The 21778-nt window shown below is 35.7% G+C and overlaps 1 pseudogene; it reads right to left on the bottom strand.

The window, feature by feature from the left end:
• Positions 1 to 270: 270 nt before the first annotated feature.
• On the bottom strand, positions 271 to 9182 carry LOC130980766 (uncharacterized; annotated as a pseudogene).
• Between the last annotated feature and the right edge of the window lie 12596 nt (positions 9183 to 21778).

The following is a 21778-nucleotide window of genomic DNA, read 5'->3' as shown; positions in this document are numbered from 1 at the left end:
GCTATAACACAGATGCATCGATAATTACCCCTCTTCCTCAAACGCTCGAAGTTCGAAAATATGAAATAGCAGGGAATTGGAAATCCTCTCGTTTTTGTCCGTGGTTCTAATTTTAATCGAAGTCCATGGTTCAAGTCTGATATATCCAAGTTTGGTGTAGAACATTATTTGTTTATACATGAAGTTTGGTCCATGGGCCTTTTCTTTGCTTTTTTGGTGACTGAAATAAATTAAATAAAGAAAAACAAAACAAACAAAATAAAGAACTGCTTAAATAGGGGGATAGTCCTGTTTAAGACTACTCTTAAACTCCTCCCAAGGTGAAAGAAGCTCCACATGCGAAAGTTGTAACTTTATCGCCATCTTTGCCATAGTATCTGCCACCGTGTTTGCATCTCTCATAATCAAACAAAAGTCAACACACCAAATTCAATGCATGATATCTCTTATTTTGAGCACCAATGGATCACTAAACCCAAAACCATCTTGTGTAACAAGATTAAATGCTTCCACACAATCCGTCTCACAAATAACCAAGGTTCTGAAAACCGAACCGGTCATTGAATCGCTCTAGCTACTAGTTCATTGGTTCATAGGTTCAACCGGTTCAACCGTAGTTGAACCGAAAAAACCGTTTTATAAAAAAATAATAATTAAAATATAAATAAACACACAAAAATATAATTATAGACTAATAATCTTTAAAATATTATCCAAATTAAAAATATTACAATCAACCACAATATTATAATCTCATCCAAATACAAACACAAAAGTCAAATAATAAAAAAAATAATAATAATCAATCACAAACCATTCAATTATTCACCATCTTCATATTACATGTCAATTTGCTGCATAGAAAATACTAACATTTTGAGTGTTGTTCATTCAGCAATAGAGAGTATGTAAAGGTAGGATTGGGTGAATTAGAGAGATGGTGTATTGAGGCCACTGATGAGGTGAGCACCAATCAACCATTTGAGATCATTCCTTCTATTTCATATTTATATCATAACATGAATCTGTCATGCTCAGTATGTTGGCTCAGCCTAGGAGGAACTGAAACATATTGAGCAAGCTGTAAGATTCCTAGTAAAAGTCAGTTTTACAAAATCTTGAATTCATATTCAAACAATCAAACGAAAAGAAACTCAATATTGCTCATCTTCCATTCAATTCTTAATCTCAGGTATTGCATCTGAAGTAACAAAGGAGCTCTGCCCAGTGAGTGTCTTCTTTTCAATTTATAGCTCCCTGTAAATTGATATACCTCAATTCCATTCTCTTTCTAATAACAAGAACAATTAATTAAGATCAACATCATGAACAATTTATATACTTAACAATTTATAAAATTAACAAATTATCAAAAGGTCAAGAACAACATAACAACTTAACAATCTAAAATTTAAAAGTTAAGAACAACACTAAAACATTAATTTATCAAATTAACAAGTTAATAAGATCAATTAGAATTGAAAATCAAAATAACAAGAACAACTAAAGCTTTAAAATACAGCAAACCAACAAGAAAACAAAAACTTGAACAACATACTAATCATTAAAAACAACAATTAAATAAAATAATAACTGAATAATTAATACAAGAAAGAACAAATAAAGGAAAATAAATTACCTTAGGCTGGAGCATGTTCTGAAATTCGAACAGAACAAGGAGAGGGAGATGGAGCTTTGAAATGCAATGGAGATGGTTGAATAGAAACAGAACGGTGGGACATGACAGCAACCAGCAACCAGCAACCAGCAACCAGCAACCAGCAATTACAAAACAGCAATTACACTAACATTGGTACATTATGAAACAGAGCCAGTAACCAGAGCAATTACAAAAAATCACAAAATATTAAAATGAAATTTTGAACAAAATTTTCAGAAATTAAAAAGAAGAAGAACCAAGTATTCAGAAATTAAACAGAACCAGTAACTAGAGCAAAATTAAAAAGAAGAGCCAGTAACCAAAGCCACTAACCTTCCAAGCAAACATGAGAAGAGGGAAATTCCAGGGAATAATCTGACCAGCAACACCGATCGGTTCATACAATGTTTGCACATGATATTGCCCATCAGCAATGTTTTCAATGTTTGCAATGTTTCCAATATCAATATTACAGGCTTACAGCAACCCATTAATCTCATAGATAATTAGCATAGTGATACACAATAAAAAAATTAATAGTAGCAAGGTTGAAATCAAGAATATCAGAAACAAATCACAGATTAACTGATTAACCAACAAACTAAAACCACAGTTACAGTTACAAAAATAAAAAATACCTTCGAGGGAAGGGCCGCGCAATGGAACAGAGCAGACGCCGCTGAAGGGACAGGAGCGCAGTGGAACAGAGCTGGCGCGGCAAGACAGTGGCTGCGCGATGGAGGCTTTGACGATCGAGCGGTGGCTTCGCGATGGAGGGAAGGAAGTTTGCAACGTTTGCTGCGCGAAGGAAGGGAAGTGAGGGAGCAGGCGGTGGCTGTTCAAAGTTGGAAGTTGTGACGGCAGCGGTGGTTGGACGGAAGTGGCGGTGGCTGGACGGAGAGTGAGAGTGCAGACTGGAAACATGAGAGGTGAGAGGTGAGAGGTGAGAGTGAGAGTGGAAGCTCGAGAGAGGATAGGGGTGAGGTCTGTGCCTCTGTGATTAGGGTTCCTTTTGGCCCTTCAACATGCAAAACGCGGCGTTTGGGGCAAATATAAAAAACCGGCCAGGTCACGGTTCGGTTTGACCGACCGGTTTCCGGCCGGTTCGACGGGCCAACATCGGTTTTCAAATTCTGCGGTTTTGTGTTTTGTTCGAACCGTATTTGCTAACGGTTCCCGGTTCGACCGGTCCGACCGGCCGGTTCGAACCGATTTTCAGAACATTGCAAATAACATCTCGTTGACTCACATCCCAAGCTAAGAGATATATTCTCCAAATAGCAAACAATTCTCCTTGAAGAATACTATTACTCTTAATCATTCCCAAACACCCCATTTGCCAGCTCCCAGTACAATCTCTAATAACACAAGCAAAATTAACACTATCACCCGAACCAAAATAACTAGCATCACAATTAATCTTAAAAGTACCAATGGATGGGGGATTCCAAAAACCATTTAGAGTAGAGGGAAGGGACATACGTTGTAATTCAAAAATATTCCTAAGCTCCTTTTCTGAAGTTAATGCCAGACAAATCACTTTTTTCGGAGGCCAAGTTTCATGGGGATTAAAGATGTCATTATTCCTTGCTCGCCATATCCACCAAAGTCCCGAAAAGAACTTGAACAGATGCTCTCTACTATGATACAAGAACCAGTTCTTCAAATCCAAAGGATGACAAGAAATATCCAACCTATGCCAGACAAGCTGAGCTTTTGGACAATCCCGAATACAATGTAAAACCGATTCCTGGCTAGAAAGACATCTTGGACAACTATCCGATGACGACATCCCTCCTCTAAAGCGAAAACTTGCAGTAGGAAGAGCCTCCTTAAGACACAACCAAGCCAAAAACTTATGCTTTTCTGGAACAAGCTGACGCCAAAGCCAAAGCCAGTTCTCCCGCTCCTCCCAACCAAACAGCTGCTTACACAACCACAAGTAACCATTGCGTGAGTCATAGACTTTGGCAGCAGACTCACTCCAATACCAACCCACTTCCGGACCTGCTTGTTCATCTGGATTGTAAGAAAGAATATTACCTTTCAGATTTTCAAGTAAAGGAGAATAAAGAGTATCCAAATGCCACCTACCAACCGACCAAATATCCTGTATCTGGAGATTCGAATCAGAAATGTGAATATAATCCATCTCATTAGATAACCATCCTTCTCTCCTCCAGCTAGAAAACCAAAAATTCTGGTTCAAATCTCCAATACACCAAGCAAACCCATCCTTCAACACTTCCCAAGCCTTGCAAAGACACCTCCAAATGGGAGAGTCCTTGTTCTTAGAATAACTAAAACAGTCATATAGAGATGATCGGTATTTGGCATCCAACAATTGGACCCATAGTTTATTTGGCTGCTAAAAAATGTCCAAACTAGCTTCCCAAGAAGAGCAATATTTACACAATAAGGATCTCTAATCCCCAAACCTCCATATTTTTTTGGAGTAACCAGTACCTTCCAACTAACAAGATTCAATCCTCTTCCATCAACTTGTCCTTTCCAAAGAAAATTCCTCATCATAGACTCCAATTTACTAATGATTCCTTTGGAAAAAATAGACACCTGCATCTGGTACGTGGGAATAGCGGCGGCAACAGAATTAACCAAGCAGAGTCTACCAGCCCGATTGAGTAAATTCCCTTTTCAGCTTGCTAGCCTACTCCGAATCTTATCCAGGATATCATTGAAAGCTGAACGAGTCACCCTAGAATGGCTAAGGGTAACCCCAAGATACTTGCCCAAGTCCTGGACAAATCTGATAGAGGATACCCCAGTGAAAACCTCTTTCCTTGTTGCAGAGACATTCTTGGAGCAAAGCGCTTTAGACTTTTCCACATTAATCTTCATCCCAGATGCTTTGCAAAAAGTCTCTAAAACCAACATCACATTTTGCACTTGTCTCTTTGTAGCTTTACAGAATAGAAGCAAGTCATCCACAAATATTAAGTGGGATATTCTTGGTCTCCCTCTAGAAATAGCAACCGGCTCCCACAAGCCTAAATCAATCTGATGACTAATAAAGCATGCCAATCGCTCCATACACAACACAAAAAGATAGGGTGACATTGTGGGTCTCCTTGTCTAAGACCTCGGCTAGGAGTAAAGCCATTCAGACGACTCCCGTTCCAAAGAATAGATAAGGAAGAAGCAGTGACACAATTCATAATCAAATTAAGTGTATGAATAGGAAAACCAAAGCTTTTAAGGGTATGAGCTAAAAACCTCCAGTCAACTCTGTCATAAGCTTTCTCCAGATCAATCTTAAAGGCCAGTGTGCCTTTCTTTGATTTAGAGCCCGTTTGGGAAGTAGTAGAAGCTACTTTTTTTAACTTTTGGATTATGAAAAGTCATAATCTATGTGTTTGGCACTATTTTAAAAAAAGCGTTTAACTTCCCGAAAAGTTAATTTGTAACTTTTTGAAGAAGTAGAAATATATGACTTCTTGCTTCTCGAGAAGTCATTCTACCACTTACTTAAAAAAAATTAATTTTAAAACAAAAAAATTTACTTTTCTTCTTGACTCTATGAAAAATACTGACTCTTCATCACCATTTTCACACAAGGTCTGCTAGAAGCACTGGCCTTCCACCATCATTCTCACGCAATGTTCCAAGTCTCACCATTTTTACGTAGTGAAACATCTGATGAAAGTATTGATCTTCCACCACATTTTCAGACAATATTACATCTGAATAACTTACTGCATATATTCCTTCTAAATATTTTTTTATCATTTTATCACTATTTTTTATTATTAAATTTGTATTCAAGTGTGGTATGAAATTTCAGTTTTAATTTTATTTTTTTCATATGTAATTTTATAGCTTATTATTATTTTCATAGTTAATTATAACAAGTTCTTGACCTCAATAAAGGAGAAGAGAGTTCTAATAGGAATAAAAATAAAAAATAAAAAACAGTAATAAAATATACATTGACACACATTTTATATTTATTTTTTATTTTCACCTACCATATCATACACAATATTAGTGATTAAGTTATGTAAAATCAACATTCAATATTGAAAAGTATTTGTTATCATCATTATTTTAATATTCATTCTCTTTTGTAAAAACAATTTATCTTTTGAGTTATTTATCCAAACGCTACAACTTTAAAATAAATACTTTTATAACTAAAAATCCAAACACAAAATAACTTATTTATAAGCTGCTATTAATAAAAGTCCTTATGTTTTAAGCTCCTTTTTCAAAAGAACTTATTTAAGTTATTTACCCAAACTGGGCCTTAGTCATAAAGTGGAGGACTTCTTGAGCAATAATGATGTTGTCAGGAGTACCTCGTCCCAGAATAAATCCTCCTTGAAGCGGGCCAATAATCTCCGCAAGATGAGGACGAAGCCTATTAACAAGGACCTTCGTGATGATCTTGTAAACTACATTGCAGAGACTAATCAGCCTGAAATCTTTCATAGATACCGGTGATTCAACCTTTGGAATGAGAACCAGTAAAGTCTCCAACATTCTCGGATCAAGAGTAACACCGGAGAATGCCTGCTTAACCATCTTCCAAACATCAAGATCAATGATCTCCCAATATTCTTTGAAGAAGAAAGCTTGAAACCCATCAGGACCCGGAGCTTTAAAAGAGTTCATATGAAAAATAGCTGTTCTAACTTCCTCCATAGTAACTGGTGCCGTAAGATTATTGCAAGCTTCCTCATTCAGAGAAGGAAGAGGCACATCACCAAGGCAACCCAAATCAACATCATCCAAATGACAGAATAAGCTTTTATAGAAAGACTCTGCTTCTTGACTCAGAACCTCTAGATCAGTTTCCCATACTCCATCATTGAGAAAAAGGCTATGAATCTTATTATGCTTCCTTCGCGCAAGAGTTTGAATATGAAAGAATCTTGTATTCCTATCCCCGAACCTTACCCACTGCTCTCTAGACTTTTGGAACCATAGGAGCTCTTCTTGCACTAGAGTATTATTATAATCATCAAGCAACTGTTGCTCTTTCTGACGCAAATAAATACTATCCACCACTTCCAAACGCTTTTGTAAGTAATTAATCTGCTGCTCTAATTCACATTTCTTAACAAAAATGTTACCAAATACCTTCAAGTTAAACTCTAGTGAATTCTTCTGTACTTCTGAAAGCTTTCCATGAATCCCTCTATTACTAGACCACCAAGACTGGTTTATAATATCCCTATACCCAAGATGAGTAGCCCAAGCAGCAACAAATCAGAAAGGTCGATTTCCTTTAGGCTGAGGACGACCTTTACAACGCACCAGAATAGGGCAATGATCAGACTGAAGCCTATTTAAAACTTCTGCATATGCCTCTGGAAAGATAGATAACCAACTACTATTTATACAGACTAGATCAAGCTTTTTTGCCACATCAACATAATTTTTCACCCTCCTGTACCAAGAAAACCGCCTCCCAATAGTCTTCAGATCAAACAAACCACTATCCCCTAATGAAGTAGCAAACATGTCTGCTCTTTGATGAGAAAATTGACAGCCCTTAGATTCATGAGAAAATTTGACTTCATTAAAATCACCAAGAACAATCCAAGGTCCTTGAAAAACCATGAATTGTGCAACAAGATAATCCCAAAGGAGAACCCTTTTATTAAATTGAGGACTGCCATAAATACCACTACACCTCCAAATTAAATTATCAAAGTGAACCTCCACAGTAACACCCTGATTAAAAGCATCAATGAACTTACAACAAACACCCTTCATAGAGGATAGATACCAAATACCTCCTTTATGCCCCTCTGCTTCTACTATACCAACAGAGTGATACCCCAACCTTTCCCAAAATAATTTTAAATGCTAAAAAGGAGAGTGGGTTTCAACCACAATAAAGAAAACAGGTCTAAATTTCCTAACAAGTTCCTTACAATGCACCCGGGCTAACTTATTAGAAGCACCCCTAATATTCCAAACAATCATATTTAAACTATCCATAAATAATAGGGACAGAATAAATAAGAACATAAACTCTAAACAGAATCACCAACCTCAATAGGTGGTTTGTCCTGCGATACTGGCACACTCTGATCCTCAATAATTGCCACCTTCAGACCCCCCGACACTACACCTGCCATGCTTCCATCTACTAAGGTTTCCTCCGTTGTGCCACCATTTTTATCAACTGGTGAGTTCTGCAAGGAGGAAGGCCGAGGACGCTTCCGTAGAGAGATTCCACGACGTGCAGGAGTTCTGCGCGATAGAGATGGCGCAATTTCATGTTTTTCTCGCTTCCCCATCCTAATGCCAATTGATTTGCCTCCATCACCATGCAAATTGGGCCTTGGAACCCTTCTCGAACTAAACTTGTGCTGCTTTCCATTTTGGTCCTTCAAACCTGATGACTGGCCCATTGTGAATTTTTTCTTACGCAGTACTTGTTGCCAGCCTTCTCCATCATCCATGCATGCCTCATTAACATGACCATCAGGCACGTGAGGAGCCAATGATTCTGTAACCACATCCTTCCCTTTAATAACTCCTAATTTCTCACCCAAATTACGAGGATTCTCACCCAAATCACGAGCTTCTGATTCAGCCTCTTTTTGAATCTCATGATTGTTGTGTGGCACTAGTGTCGGGGCTTCATTATTTTTTCCATCACCAAAGGAATTTCCATTTCCTTCCAAGGACTCCTTCTCCATGCACAACGATTTATCATGCCCATACTGTGCACAAGTAGCACAAATCAACTGTAAACTCTCGTACTCCACTTCATAAGTCACACCCTCCACTATGATACGTTTGATTACAGGAAACTCAAGATTAATTTGAACACAAGCTCGGGCATATTTTCCTCTTTCTGCAAGCTTAGTGGCCAAATCTACTTTTACCGGAATCCCTATTGCAGAAGCAGTTCGCAGCATTGCTTATTCCTGGTAGCACCAAATTGGAAGTCGCGAGACTCGAATCCATACCAGCGTTGATCCAAAGGATTTTTCGCATGGCCTAAAATTCACATCCCATGACTTTACTGCAACATAGTGACCGTCTATCAACTACGAGCCACCAGGAATGACTTTTTCACGATCCACAGCAATATCAAATTTAACCAAAAAATATCCAAATCCCACATCCAACAAATCAAACCCTCCTTTGATGTGCCATACTATCCGAAGCTTATGCATGAGAGTCGTGTAGCCATAATGCTTATCCAGCACTTTGATCACGATGGCTTCGCTAGACAGCTCTTTGCCTCATTGGTAAAACTGACACTTGGTGGACGAGAATCACCCTGCTTACCTGTCACCGTCGCGATACCATCCCCAGATAAAGACCCTACTAATGCAAAGACCTTAGACTTTTCTGCACCAATGACTTTATCTCTAAAAGAGACTTTGGATGGTTTTTCTAATCCCTCTCGAGAAGAACCCTCCTTAACACCGGATACACACCCACCCACACTCTCCCCCTTATCTCTTCTGATGGCATGGTCATCTTCCTCACCGTGTTTCACCCTCATCCGCTCGGCCCCGCTCTCGCCTTCTCTCATTCTCCTTGAGTACGGAGTACATACTCTTTCTCTATTAGTGTGAGAAAGTTAATTTTCTTTGCTTTAATAATGTGCAGGAAAGACCAACTTTTTATCGGAAAAAAAAACAACTATTTATCATTTTCCTGTTAGACTGCATGTTGAGACAGGTTTGATTTTGTCTGCAAAAAAAAACAGACATATTTGATTTTTCACTTCCTCTAATAATATGAGCTTTGAAATTTGATGTAGTTCACGATCAAAATGTAAAATAAAATCATGTAATTGTTACTTGTTAGTATATTTTAATTCTTTTAATGAAATGAGGTATTAAAATTAACAGGCATACTATTTATATAATAAAAATTGATCACTAAACACTACTAGAAATAGAATTTTTTTGCACAGATTTAAATCCTCTAAATTTTGAATTTCACCTTAGAGGATAAAGTGTGATCTCTCACTATTTATTTCATAGGTAGAACTAAGAGAAAATATGAAAGAGAAACCATTCCAGGGTGAGAGATCACATTTTACCCTCTAAAGTGAAAATTTAAAATTTAGAGGATCCAAATTTTTTTCGAACAAAAATTTCATTTACATAAAATACATAATAAAATAAAAATATATACTAATTAATTAATAATTAATTTTTAATATACATATAATATTTTTTTAAGATTAAATAATGTCTTAAACATATGCAGATACACAAAGATCTTTTATTTTTCGTTAAAGAAGGGTTTAAATAGATAATCTAAGTCTAAGGATAACAATGACACAAAGATAATTATAAATATATTAAGCGTAATTATTCAAATCAATTTTAAAATTTTTAAAATTGAAAATTTTAGTTCTTTAGATTTTAAAATATATGAAACAGTTCTTAACGTTTATTTTTATTAGATAATTTAATTTTTCTCTGTTAATCACTAACATTACTAACTGACTATTGACATAGAATATTAATTTGCACATGTGATCATCAAGTGTTCATATGTGTGAACTGGACAGTCTTTCAGAGTGAAATACAAAATAGTCTCCAAAAAATTTTAAAAATCTCAAAACAATTCTAAAAATTTTTAAAAATCCAAAACAATTCCTTCGAATATTTTAAATCTTTTTCAAAACTAAATGCCTTATAATATTTTTATTAAAAAATATATTATTAAAAAACATATCATAAATAAAAGGGTTAAGTATGATTTTGTTCCTAGAGTTTAACCTGAAAATCAAAATCGTTCCCGAAGGTTCCAAGTGAGTTAAAAAGGAGGGGGGTTGAATCAAGGAACTGCTTTTAGACTTGAATAAATAAGTTATGCATAAATCTGATTTTAGGAGATTATTTTTTGTTTTATCTCGTAAGTGTATAACAGAATTGAAAGAGTGAAGAAAAGAGAGAAGGAAAAGAGTGACGCCTTGATATATTTTGGTTCGGCCAGAATGACCTACGTCCAGTCTCTACTGCAACAATAATGGTAAAATTTTCACTATAATCAAGATAGATTATAATCACTAATTCTAAGAGACTCACACTCTTGTAAACTATCTAAATTATTCCAAACTTAGTAAATCACTTAAGTGCTAACCCAACCTAGTTAAAAAAAATCAAATATACTATGACCAGCACACTTTTGAATGCAAACACTCAAACAAATTGAATATTGGCTTTTGTATGAACTCCTTTCTTTGCTTTTTTTTTTATTTTTCAAATTGATTTTAATTCTAAAAATAAGAGAATAAGAACACATTCAATATGACAAAGGAATAGGCTTGTGTATCAAATCAAATTTTATTTCAATGATTGTCTTCTTCCTTGTCTTCATTTTTCTTATATAGAGATTGACATACTCTTCTTCAAAGTTGATATAATTTTCTTTTTCACAAAATTAGCCGTTACACCAATTATTCTTATGGTTGTTGGCATTAAGGAGAAGATATTTCCTTCTTTGTTCCTCAAGTTCGAATGCAGCAGCTCCTTATGAATAGGATCTAATTTTAGAGTGCATTATTTGCTGTCTTGATTGTGCATATTCTTTTATAATTTGGCTTGATATCATCTTTGATTCATTCCTATAATGCTCATTATAATGATTAGTTATAATAGGAATAGTTAATTATGTTTGTTATCATAAGATACCAAATCAATTCTTGACTGAACAGTCCCTAATTTTTTTTCTTGAATTCATCCCTAACTTTTAATTTGATTTTAAAATTGTGTTTTTTAACTAAATTTTAAAATTTTGGACCAAATTATCTCAAATAAAGAATTATAAAATTAAAAAAATAAGTAAAAAATAGAAAAAGAGACCGAGAAGTTGTCACTGGAAAAAGAGAGAGAGAAGCATGAGAAAGAAGAATAAGAAGGAGGAGAGAAAAGCACCGTCCGGCATCGCCGCCTCCTTCCATTCCCTTCGTTATGTTTGTCGTCGAGCAAAAGAGCGATGGAGAGAGACCAAGATGAGTGATAGAGGAACGAATATAGAGATATCTCCATAATAGAAACAATGATACTAGAATTAAAGAGAGAGATATAGGGAAAAAAGAGGAAGGTGGCGACGATGCTAGCAAGGGAGGATGTCGTGTTCTGTTGTAACCGTTTGTGCACTTGCGCTAGCTGATAAACGAAATTTAGCATGCCGATTTAGAATTCAATAATGAATATGATCGTGAATATAGTCTAATCGACATTTAAACTCCGCATCAAATAATCCTACAATCTATAACCGAAAGTACTAGTCTCCCGAGTCGTCCTCCCTTGGAATTGCTAGAGAATGCATATTATTGATTAGGAAGCTTTGTTATGGTTCTTTTAGAGTTTAGCGAGAATAGATGACAAACTATCGATATTAGAAGACTTGACCTAGGGTTGGCATTAGAAATTCTATCATTATAGTTTCCTCAATGATGATAACAATTAGGCTTTGCTTCATTTAGTTGACCCCTAGGTATAGAGGAAAGTCAAATGAGATTAACTAACTTGAGTCACAAGTCCTAGTTTTACCCTAGAGAAATCTAGCTTTAGTGCACTCCAAGTCAATTAGCAATTCCTAATTCCCAATCAACAATTGACATAAACTATTCAACTCTTTCTAATGGTCCAAACCCTATGCCAAGTAAGAAACTTTCACTCCATAACTAGTGTTGGCATTCTATCAAACAATTGATGAGCAAGAATGAAAGACATAATAAGAATGAGAAGAAATTAGAATTAAAAGTTCTTCAACACAAGAAATTAACAACAATCAACAAAGAACAACAATAGAAATGAACTTCTCAAGAAATTGATAGAATCCAAAACTACAAAGTTGAATATAGGATCTATGAGAATTGAGCAATTACAAGCACTAATTGAGATTAGAGAAGAAGATCTATAACATGAACAAAGTAAATTGAGAATTGCAATGGATCTCACCAAAGAGTGATTGAGAATTCAGAAATTGAAGAAGATGAACCCTAATGAGAGCTTGGAGTCTCTCTCCCTACCCAAGAGTGTAACTACCACAAGGAGAAAAATCTAGAACAAATGTAAAAATAAGCTAAAAGTCCCTTAACCCTTCAACCCCTGGTCTTTTTAAGCTTTTCCCCCCAAGGCACTTCCCCAAAATGGGATCTCCAACTGTCTCCACGCCTAGGTCCCGTGACCCCAAAAAAATTCATGTTCGAGCATCGGCGCGCTCGCGCAAAGCACGCGTGCGCGCCACTGGGGCACCTTGCAATGCGAGCAGAAGCGTAACGTATGCGTGCGTGCCCATGGGGATCATGGCTTAGCCGCTACACGTGCCGGCTCGTAGCTTGGCTTCTGACTTTGGCTTCTGGCTGCGCAATCCACGCGGGCGCGCCAAGTACGCGCACGCGCCCTTGCTGAAGTTCCCAAGGCTCAATTTCTCATGCTCCCCTCTTTTGCACCCACTTTCCTTCCCTCCTCCGGGTCATCTATGCCCTATATTCTGAAACCACTTAACACACAGGTCACGGCATCGACTGGCACCAATAGAAGAATAGAAATATATCTAGTTTAGTGCAAAATAAGCATGTTTTCTTCCATGAGGCAAAAACTATGGAAGAAACACAAAGTCGTGTATTTTCATATGAAAAGCGCGTGGAATCGTCGATAAAACCCTTGAAATCGATACAAGATAAACCCTAAAATTGGGGTTTATCACTAGTGCGTGCATGAGCGAACGGATAAACATGACAAAGAACGGCAGTTTCGTGATCCATGACATCATGATATTAGTTGTATTTTTCCATTAACGCTATGGTATTAATTATTTTTGTGGGGTATAATGTTAAAAACATAATCTTTTTGCAAAGTAGAGGCTCACCTAGTGGGAACTAGGAAGCTGTAAATGTGAATAATTTTCTATAATAATTAATTCAGTGACAAAGAAAGCACAATTAGTATAAATCAACAAATTATGGCAGTTTCATGACGAGTGAGAGGAGGTTAACGCATTGCTTCTGGACTGGTGACTTGGAAGAAGAATTGGTATTTTTGATTCAGGGCTGAGAGTTGTGGTGATGGACTTGAACTCACTATGGTGATAGCAAGCGTGTCTGATGATATGGAAAAAGGGTGGTGGTGGTAGTAAAAATGGTGGTGAGGAGAGTTGTTAGAGGAAGGTGGTGGTGTTGGATATAGAAGAAAAAGAAGAAAAATTAGGTTTTTTGGTGAAGAAGGTTGTTGGAGAAGGGTTATTTGAAAAAGGTATTTTTATCTGAAGAATGATTTTAAAACCAAATTGAGCGTTAGGGATGAATTTGAACGGAAAAAAATTAGGGACGATTTTTATTTTCAGGCTAAACCATAGGAACCAAAATCATACTTAACCCTAAATAAAGAATACAAAAAATAACAAAATATATACTAAAAGATAATTTTATTTATTAACATTAAAATGCTATAAAAATAACATTATTTAATCATTAACGTATGATATCTATATGGAGGTGATATAGAAAATGATAACAAATCTAAGAGATTACTGAATTACAAAAGCCATTATTTATATAACTAAACTCCTAAGATATTGACATCAAATAAACTTAGAAAAATATTCTCAAGTGAAAAAAATCTTTTTTTTTTTTTTTGAAATAATTGCTAATTGAGGTAGCATAAACAATTTTAACTGTAAGTCTATTTTGTGCAATATTATAACAATTGAATTCTAAAATTTTCTAAGAAACATTAACAGAATACTTGGATTTGTCAAGACATTTCTTTTTTAAGTATTGCAAAGTATTAGGAGCTTCACATTGGGATTTTATAAATCATCTACATTGATCTTGTGGTTGACCAAAACCTACAAATTTAACTTCATAGATGACTTGATTCGCATTGCATGTATGCTCCAAAGTATTGCCTTCATAAATATTTGTACAAATATTTCTATTTGTTTATGTAAAATATTTTATACTATATGGTAGTTCTCTTATCTTTTCAAACAACACTAGCTCATTCTCTTCTTCATCATTAAAAAATGATCATAAAATAGAATACCTATAAATTAGATTAAATTAATATCTTGCGTGATAAAACTAAATATGAGTTCATTTGTTTTAAATTATTTCTTCGTAAAAAAAGTGCCATTTTGAAATTAATTATAATTTATTTTGAAAATACATAAAAAAAACTTATTTATAAATAATCAAGTTTGAGATAAATAGACCAAAAATATTAGAAATTAAAATTTATTAATTTAAAAATGATTTATCTAAATAATTTGAAAAGACTATTTTAAAACTTCTAAATTTTTTTAAAGGCTATTTTGAGATTTTTTAAATTTTTTGGAGATTTTTTTGTACTTCATCCTAAGAACTGACTTGTTCAAATTGAACACGTGGACACTGAATGGTCACGTGTGAGAGTTAACATTTCACGTCAGCAGTCACTATTAGTGACTGATAGAGGAAGATTGTATTATCTAATAGAAGTAAATATTGAAAATTATTCTATGTATTTTGAAATATGAAAAACTAAAGTGTATAATTTTAAAAACTCAGAATTACTTAAGGTAATTACTTCTAAATTAATTATCAAAAATATTTGTATGAATTCTAAATTGATTCAACACTTTTAACTTGCATTTTATATTGTCGGCACCATTTATTATAGTTCTTTTTCTTCAAATGAACTAAACAATTCCCAATAATTTTAAACATTACATTATAAACCTACATATTATAACTGGGGAAAAAAGGAGGAGGAGCACGTGAAAAGCCCGTGACCCCATTAATCCCTCTTATTTCCTTTAGAAAGGCTTCCGAACCCTACCCACTTCCCCTCCCTTTCTCAGCTTCACCCTTCTCCTTTCTTATCCCATTCTAATCCCTCATCCTTTCTATCTTCTCATATTTTTTTCTTGTAATCACACACTATCATTAAACTCACTTCTTTTATTTTACTTTCTTCTCCTTCTTTACTCTATTTTATTCATTCAGATTTTATTTATCACAACCCTAAACCATAGAGTTTCAACTTAATGAGTAAGGAAAGTATTCAACTTTTGAGTTTCGGTTATTATTGAGATTTCAAAGTAACTATTTGACTTAATAATTAGCTATATCTCTAATTTTTATCATTTATATACTTGTGGGTATAGAAAAATCTGAAATTAGGGTTATTAGGTTAGAAAATTTGAGAATTTTGTCAAAATGAGTAAGATTATATTAATTGACAACATTAGTAACTTACAAATATCATTATTGTCGTATTTCTAGAGTTGTAGAGTTATTGGACATCATTTGGTAGCTCGTTGACGTGCTCAGAATTGCTTGCGGTTCCTTGAATCAAGTTGTGAGTGGATATTGTGTCTATAATTATTTTTAAGTATACTAGTATCAATATTTAAATTGAATCATTATGTTTAACATTTGAAATATTTGATTGTTGTGATTTTTGAATAATTGAAATAGATATCGATTTCTGAAAAACTCATAATTTTATAAAGATACACATGAGACAATATTTATATATTTTCTAAAGCATACTTGTTTTTCTTATTCGTATTTGTTAAACTTTAATTAAATTTTAATATGTATTTTTATATATACTCTATTTTTATGAAATTTAGTAATATGTTACAAGTATTAGAAATAGTTATATGTAATTTGGTTTGGATTGGTTTGGGAGACTCTGACTAGAAAATCATAGTTAAAGGCGGTTATGTCGTTAACCTAGATGCATTTGGCTCAGACCTCAGCTAGTAGGGGTGTTGCTAGCCTAACGTGTAGGCTACACATTGGATCTGTTATACCGTATGGGTGCACTAGAGGAAAGGGCTACTGATGAGCGGATAATTTATACGCTTTTTGGCATTATTTTTAGGTAGTTTTTAGTAAGTTCAAGCTACTTTTAGGGATGTTTTCATTAGTTTTTATGTTAAATTCACATTTCTGGACTTTACTATGAGTTTGTGTGTTTTTCTGTGATTTCAGGTAATTTCTGGCTGAAATTGAGGGACTTGAGCAAAACTCTGAAAAAGGCTGACAAAAGGACTGCTGATGCTGTTGGAATCTGACCTCCCTGCACTAGAAATGGATTTTCTGGAGCTACAAAACTTCAAATGGCGCGCTCTCAACGGCGTTGGAAAGTAGACATCCAGAGCTTTCCAGCAATATATAATAGTCCATACTTTATACGGAAATTGACGACGTAACTTGGCGTTGAACGCCAAGTACATGCTGCTGTCTGGAGTTAAACGCCAGAAACACGTCATGATCCGGAGTTGAACGCCCAAAACACGTTATAACTTGGAGTTCAACTCCAAGAAAAGTGTCAGCTCGTGGATAGATCAAGCTCAGCCCAAGCATACACCAAGTGGGCCCCGGAAGTGGATTTATGCATCAATTACTTACTCATGTAAACCCTAGTAGCTAGTCTAGTATAAATAGGATGATTTACTATTGTATTAGATATCTTTTGACAGTTTAATCTTTTGACTGTTTAGCCTCTGATTATTTGGTCTCTTGATCACACAGGGGGCTGGCCATTCGGCCATGCCTGAACCTTTCACTTATGTATTTTCAATGGTGGAGTTTCTGCACACCATAGATTAAGGGTGTGGAGCTCTGCTGTACCTCAAGTTTCAATACAATTACTATTACTTTCTATTCAATTCTCTTTTATCTTATTCCAAGATATACGTTGCACACACTTTGATGATGTGATGATCTGTGACATCATCATCATTCTCACCTATGAACGCACGTGATTGACAACCACTTCCGTTCTACTTTAGGCGGGCGATCTCTTAGATTCCCAACAGAATCTTCGTGGTATAAGTTAGATAGATGGAGGCATTCATGAGGATCCGGAAAGTCTAAACCTTGTCTATGGTATTCCGAGTAGGATTCTGGGATTGAATGACTGTGACGAGCTTCAAACTTCTGAAGGCTGGGCGTGATGACAAACGCAAAAGAATCAAGGGATTCATTCCAACCTGATTGAGAAAACAATGATAGCCGTGCTGTGACAGAGCATAGGACCATTTTCACTGAGAGGATGGGATGTAGCCATTGACAACGGTGATGCCCGACATACAGCTTGCCATGGAAAGGAGTAAGAGGGATTGGATGAAAGCAATGAGAAAGTAGAGATTCAAGAGGAGCACAGCATCTCCATACGCCTATCTGAAATTCCCACTATTAATTTACATAAGTATTTCTATCCCTTTTTATTTTCTATTTATTATTAATTATTCAAAAATCCATAAACCAATTTAATCTGCCTAACTGAGATTTACAAGATGACCATAGCTTGTTTCATACCAACAATCTCTGTGGGATCGACCCTTACTCACGTAAGGTATTACTTGGATGACCCAGTACACTTGCTGGTTAAGTTGAACGGAGTTGTGAGCTTCTCTAACAGTGCCTGGAACTCTTTGATCATAATTTCGTCCACCAGCTACCCTTAGAGGTGGAGCCGCCCTAAGTGTGTAATATTTGATTTGATTTGATTTCTGGATTTAGAACTCCCATTTCAGTTTATTCTACTTAATTATTTATCTATTTATTTATAACATTAATTAATATGAATTCTTCATCTTTGAAAAGAAATATAATCTTCATGGTAAAACTTATATTGTCTTGTGTGAGTTATAGATGTAATGTTTGCTCACTGAGTTGCAAAACTCACCTTATTATATTTCTATATTTTTCAGACACAGGTGTCATTCCAAGTTCCATTCTACCTGCCCCTCAGTTGATCTTAGTTATTTCGGTGAGCTCTTCTTCTTTCAAAGGGCTAAGTAATTATATAATGGAACTTTTGCTCAAAATCTAGATTATGTCAATGCTCCATATGTCACAGGCAGGGTCCTTATTTGAGTTATGTTATTTTGAATCTTGAACTGTTTAGATAGTAATTATGACTTGAAAATGTAAAACGTATGGATTTAACTATATACTTTAATTATCAACTTAATATATATGATGTGACTTTTGACATGTTTAGTTGTGGATATATTTAGAATATGTTGTTATTGTTATCTTTGGAAATGGATGTTTATTATTGATACAGGAAGATAATATTCATGTTGGTGAGACCCTAAGAATAGAGGAGACTTTGTCCATTTTTCTAAAGACTTGGTCGATTGACTTGCTGAGGAACTTGTCCGTTGAGTGCTAGTCATGGCTTGGTTCGGGCCATGACAAAGTGGTATCAGAGCTTTAGGTTTTCCTGTGTAATATGGAGCAAGTGTCCTTTAGTAGGATCACAATTGTGCAAATGAAAGCTGGCCCATTTTCACAAAGTGTGATGTTACTAGAGGCCTATAGAAAGTTGTCTCCAATCTTTTGTTCTCATAATTATTTCTGTCGGTTCTATTGTCTTTGAACCTAATATACATATGTCATTTATGATCCAATTGCCTTACTCACTCAATAGGTGAAAGATGCCACCTAAGAAAAGACATAGTGGAGCTGTTTATGCTCCTGATACTGCTAAATCTAATAGGATAGCTTCTCTGCCACTTCAGTGCATCGACAAAGACCAAAGAATGAAAGGATAGCTGATAGGTGCAGAGAAGGGATACTCCGTGAAGGAGTTCAAGAAAACCCGGCAGTAGGAGTGGCTCAAGCAAACTTGGCAGTAGAATTGAGGAGAATGAATCAAACCCTTAATACGGTATTACAAGTCCTAAGAAATCAAAATAGGGGTGAAGCAGGACTTTCTAATGTGTCAAATCTTTAGCCTCAAAGAGTTCATCAATTGTTTGGAGATCAAGAGTCGCCAATTGAGAAATATTTGAAGTTAAATTTGTCTACTTTCAATGGAGATTCCTTGGATGAAGATCCACAACAATATCTAAAGGATGCAAAGAAAGCTAGTCGGGATCTCGAATGCACCAAATAATGGGCTGTTAAGTTAGTATCCTATAACTTGAATGGCTTAGCAAGGTATTGGTATGATCTCTTCTTGAGAGCAAAGAAGTAGCTGGACTTCCTCCTCCTTCTTGGGAATTGTTTACCGAAGAATTTCTTGCTCGGTTTATCCATCTAACAAGCAAGCAGAAGATGCAATTGACTTTGAAAGATTAAGGCAAGAGAATATGATAGTGACTGAGTATGATAAGGAGTTTATTAGACTTTCTAAGAGTGATCCGTACTTGGTGAATTCAAAAGAGATGAAAGTTTGTCGGTTTGTTCGTGGGCTAGCAAAACCCATGTTCACTACTCTTATGCCTGAAGTCAGACACATGTCTTTTAAAGATATCCTAAACTATGCTTATGGAATTGAAGCTAGGATAACAGAGAGAAATGCTTTTAAGGATGTTGGTAACAAGCCCAAGATGAAGGGACAATTTTCTGGTGGATCTAGTTCATCAGGAGGATTTCAATCTTATCATGGTCAGACTAATCAGCAAGGTTATTCGCGCTATCAAGCTCGTCCTCAAACATCTTTTGGTGGGATTTCTTCTTCTGGATCTGCTCCCATGAGTGTTTTGAGTCCCAGACCTTTTGTTAAGGGCACCTCTCAATCTATTGCACAGGGTTCAAATTAGACAAGGCCAGCTCATCCCTATTATCATCAGTATGGGAGTTACCATTATGATATATGTTTCAAGGCCATAGGAGCATGTTTTGGTTGTGGCCAATCTAGTCATCTTAAGAGAGATTGTCCTAATTTTAGAGGAGGCTTTACTCCAGGTATTGCACGTCCGACAACACCAATGCAATCATTTTCAGCTATGTCTATTGGAAATTCTTCTGGTCTTAGTGGCAGAGGAATTGGTGGTAGCAGTCAAAATTATAACAGATAAGAGAGTTAGAGAGGGAGAGGTCAGGCACGTGTGTATGCTTTGACAAGTCAGGATGCTCAAGTTTCTAACGCTGTGGCGGCAGGTACTTTACAATTTTGTTCTTTAGATGCTCGAGTATTATTTGATACGGGTTCTCATTATTCATATATATCTCCATATCTCGCATCTCGGTTCAATAAAAAAACCTGAACTGTTATCCCACCCACTTCATGTTGGCACTCCACTTAGAGTCTCCACGATAGTTCGAGTCGTGTTTCGATCTTGTATTGTTAGAATTAATACGGTTGATACCTTAGCTGACATAATCCATCTAGAACCAATGGAAGATATTGATATTATCCTAGGCATGGATTGGTTAGCAGCTTGTCATGCTGAGGTAGGTTGTTACTCCAAAACTGTGAAGTTTGACATTCTGGGTATCTCACTTTTTGTTTTTATGTGTGACGATTGTCCCACTTTAGCTAGCATCATCTTATCGATGAGTTCTATGCAAATGATGGATAAGGGGAGCCAAGAATTTCTGGCAGTTGTTAGAGATGTTGATGTTGAAATGCCTTGTCTTGATCAGGTTCCTATTATTAGAGAATTTTTTTACGTGTTTCTTGATGAGCTATTAGGGATGTCACCTGATCGCGAAGTTGAGTTTTCCCATAGAATTAGCTTTGGGATTCTAGCCTATATCTATTCCTCCTTATCGTATAGCTCTAATTGAGTTACGGGAATTAAAAGTTCAATTGAAAGAAATGCTAGAGAAAGGATTCATTCTTCCTAGCACTTCCCCATGGGGAGCTCCTATTCTATTCGTTAAGAAAAAGGATGAAACGATGCGACTATGCGTGGACTATGGTCATCTCAATAAGATAACTGTTCGCAATAAGTATCTATTGCCAAGGATTGATGATGTGTTTGATCATCTTCAAGGAGCTACCTGTTTCTCTAAAATTGACCTACGTTCAGGGTACTATCAATTGAAGATAAAAGAGGAAGACATTCCAAAATCTACCTTTCGTAACCGCTATGGACACTATAAATTCTTATTAATGTCCTTTGGTTTAACAAATGTGCCAGCAGCTTTCATGGATCTGATGAACCGAGTCTTCAAACCTTTCTTAGATCATTTTGTTATCGTCTTCATCGATGACATCTTGGTGTATTTGAAAAGTGCTACGGAGCATGAGTATCATTTGAGGATTGTGTTACAAACCTTAAGGGATCACAAGCTTTATGCTAAGTTTTCTAAATGTGAGTTTTGCCTTGGTCAAATAACATTTTTAGGACACGTTGTATCAAAAGATGTAATCTTGGTGGATCCAAAAAAGTTGAAGCTGTTCAGATGTTGCCAAGGCCTAC

This window comes from Arachis stenosperma, chromosome 5 (assembly GCF_014773155.1).
Source record: "Arachis stenosperma cultivar V10309 chromosome 5, arast.V10309.gnm1.PFL2, whole genome shotgun sequence".
Classification (NCBI taxonomy): domain Eukaryota; kingdom Viridiplantae; phylum Streptophyta; class Magnoliopsida; order Fabales; family Fabaceae; genus Arachis; species Arachis stenosperma.
Note: the sequence above shows the minus strand (reverse complement) of the source record. Positions and strands in the feature narration are given on the sequence as shown.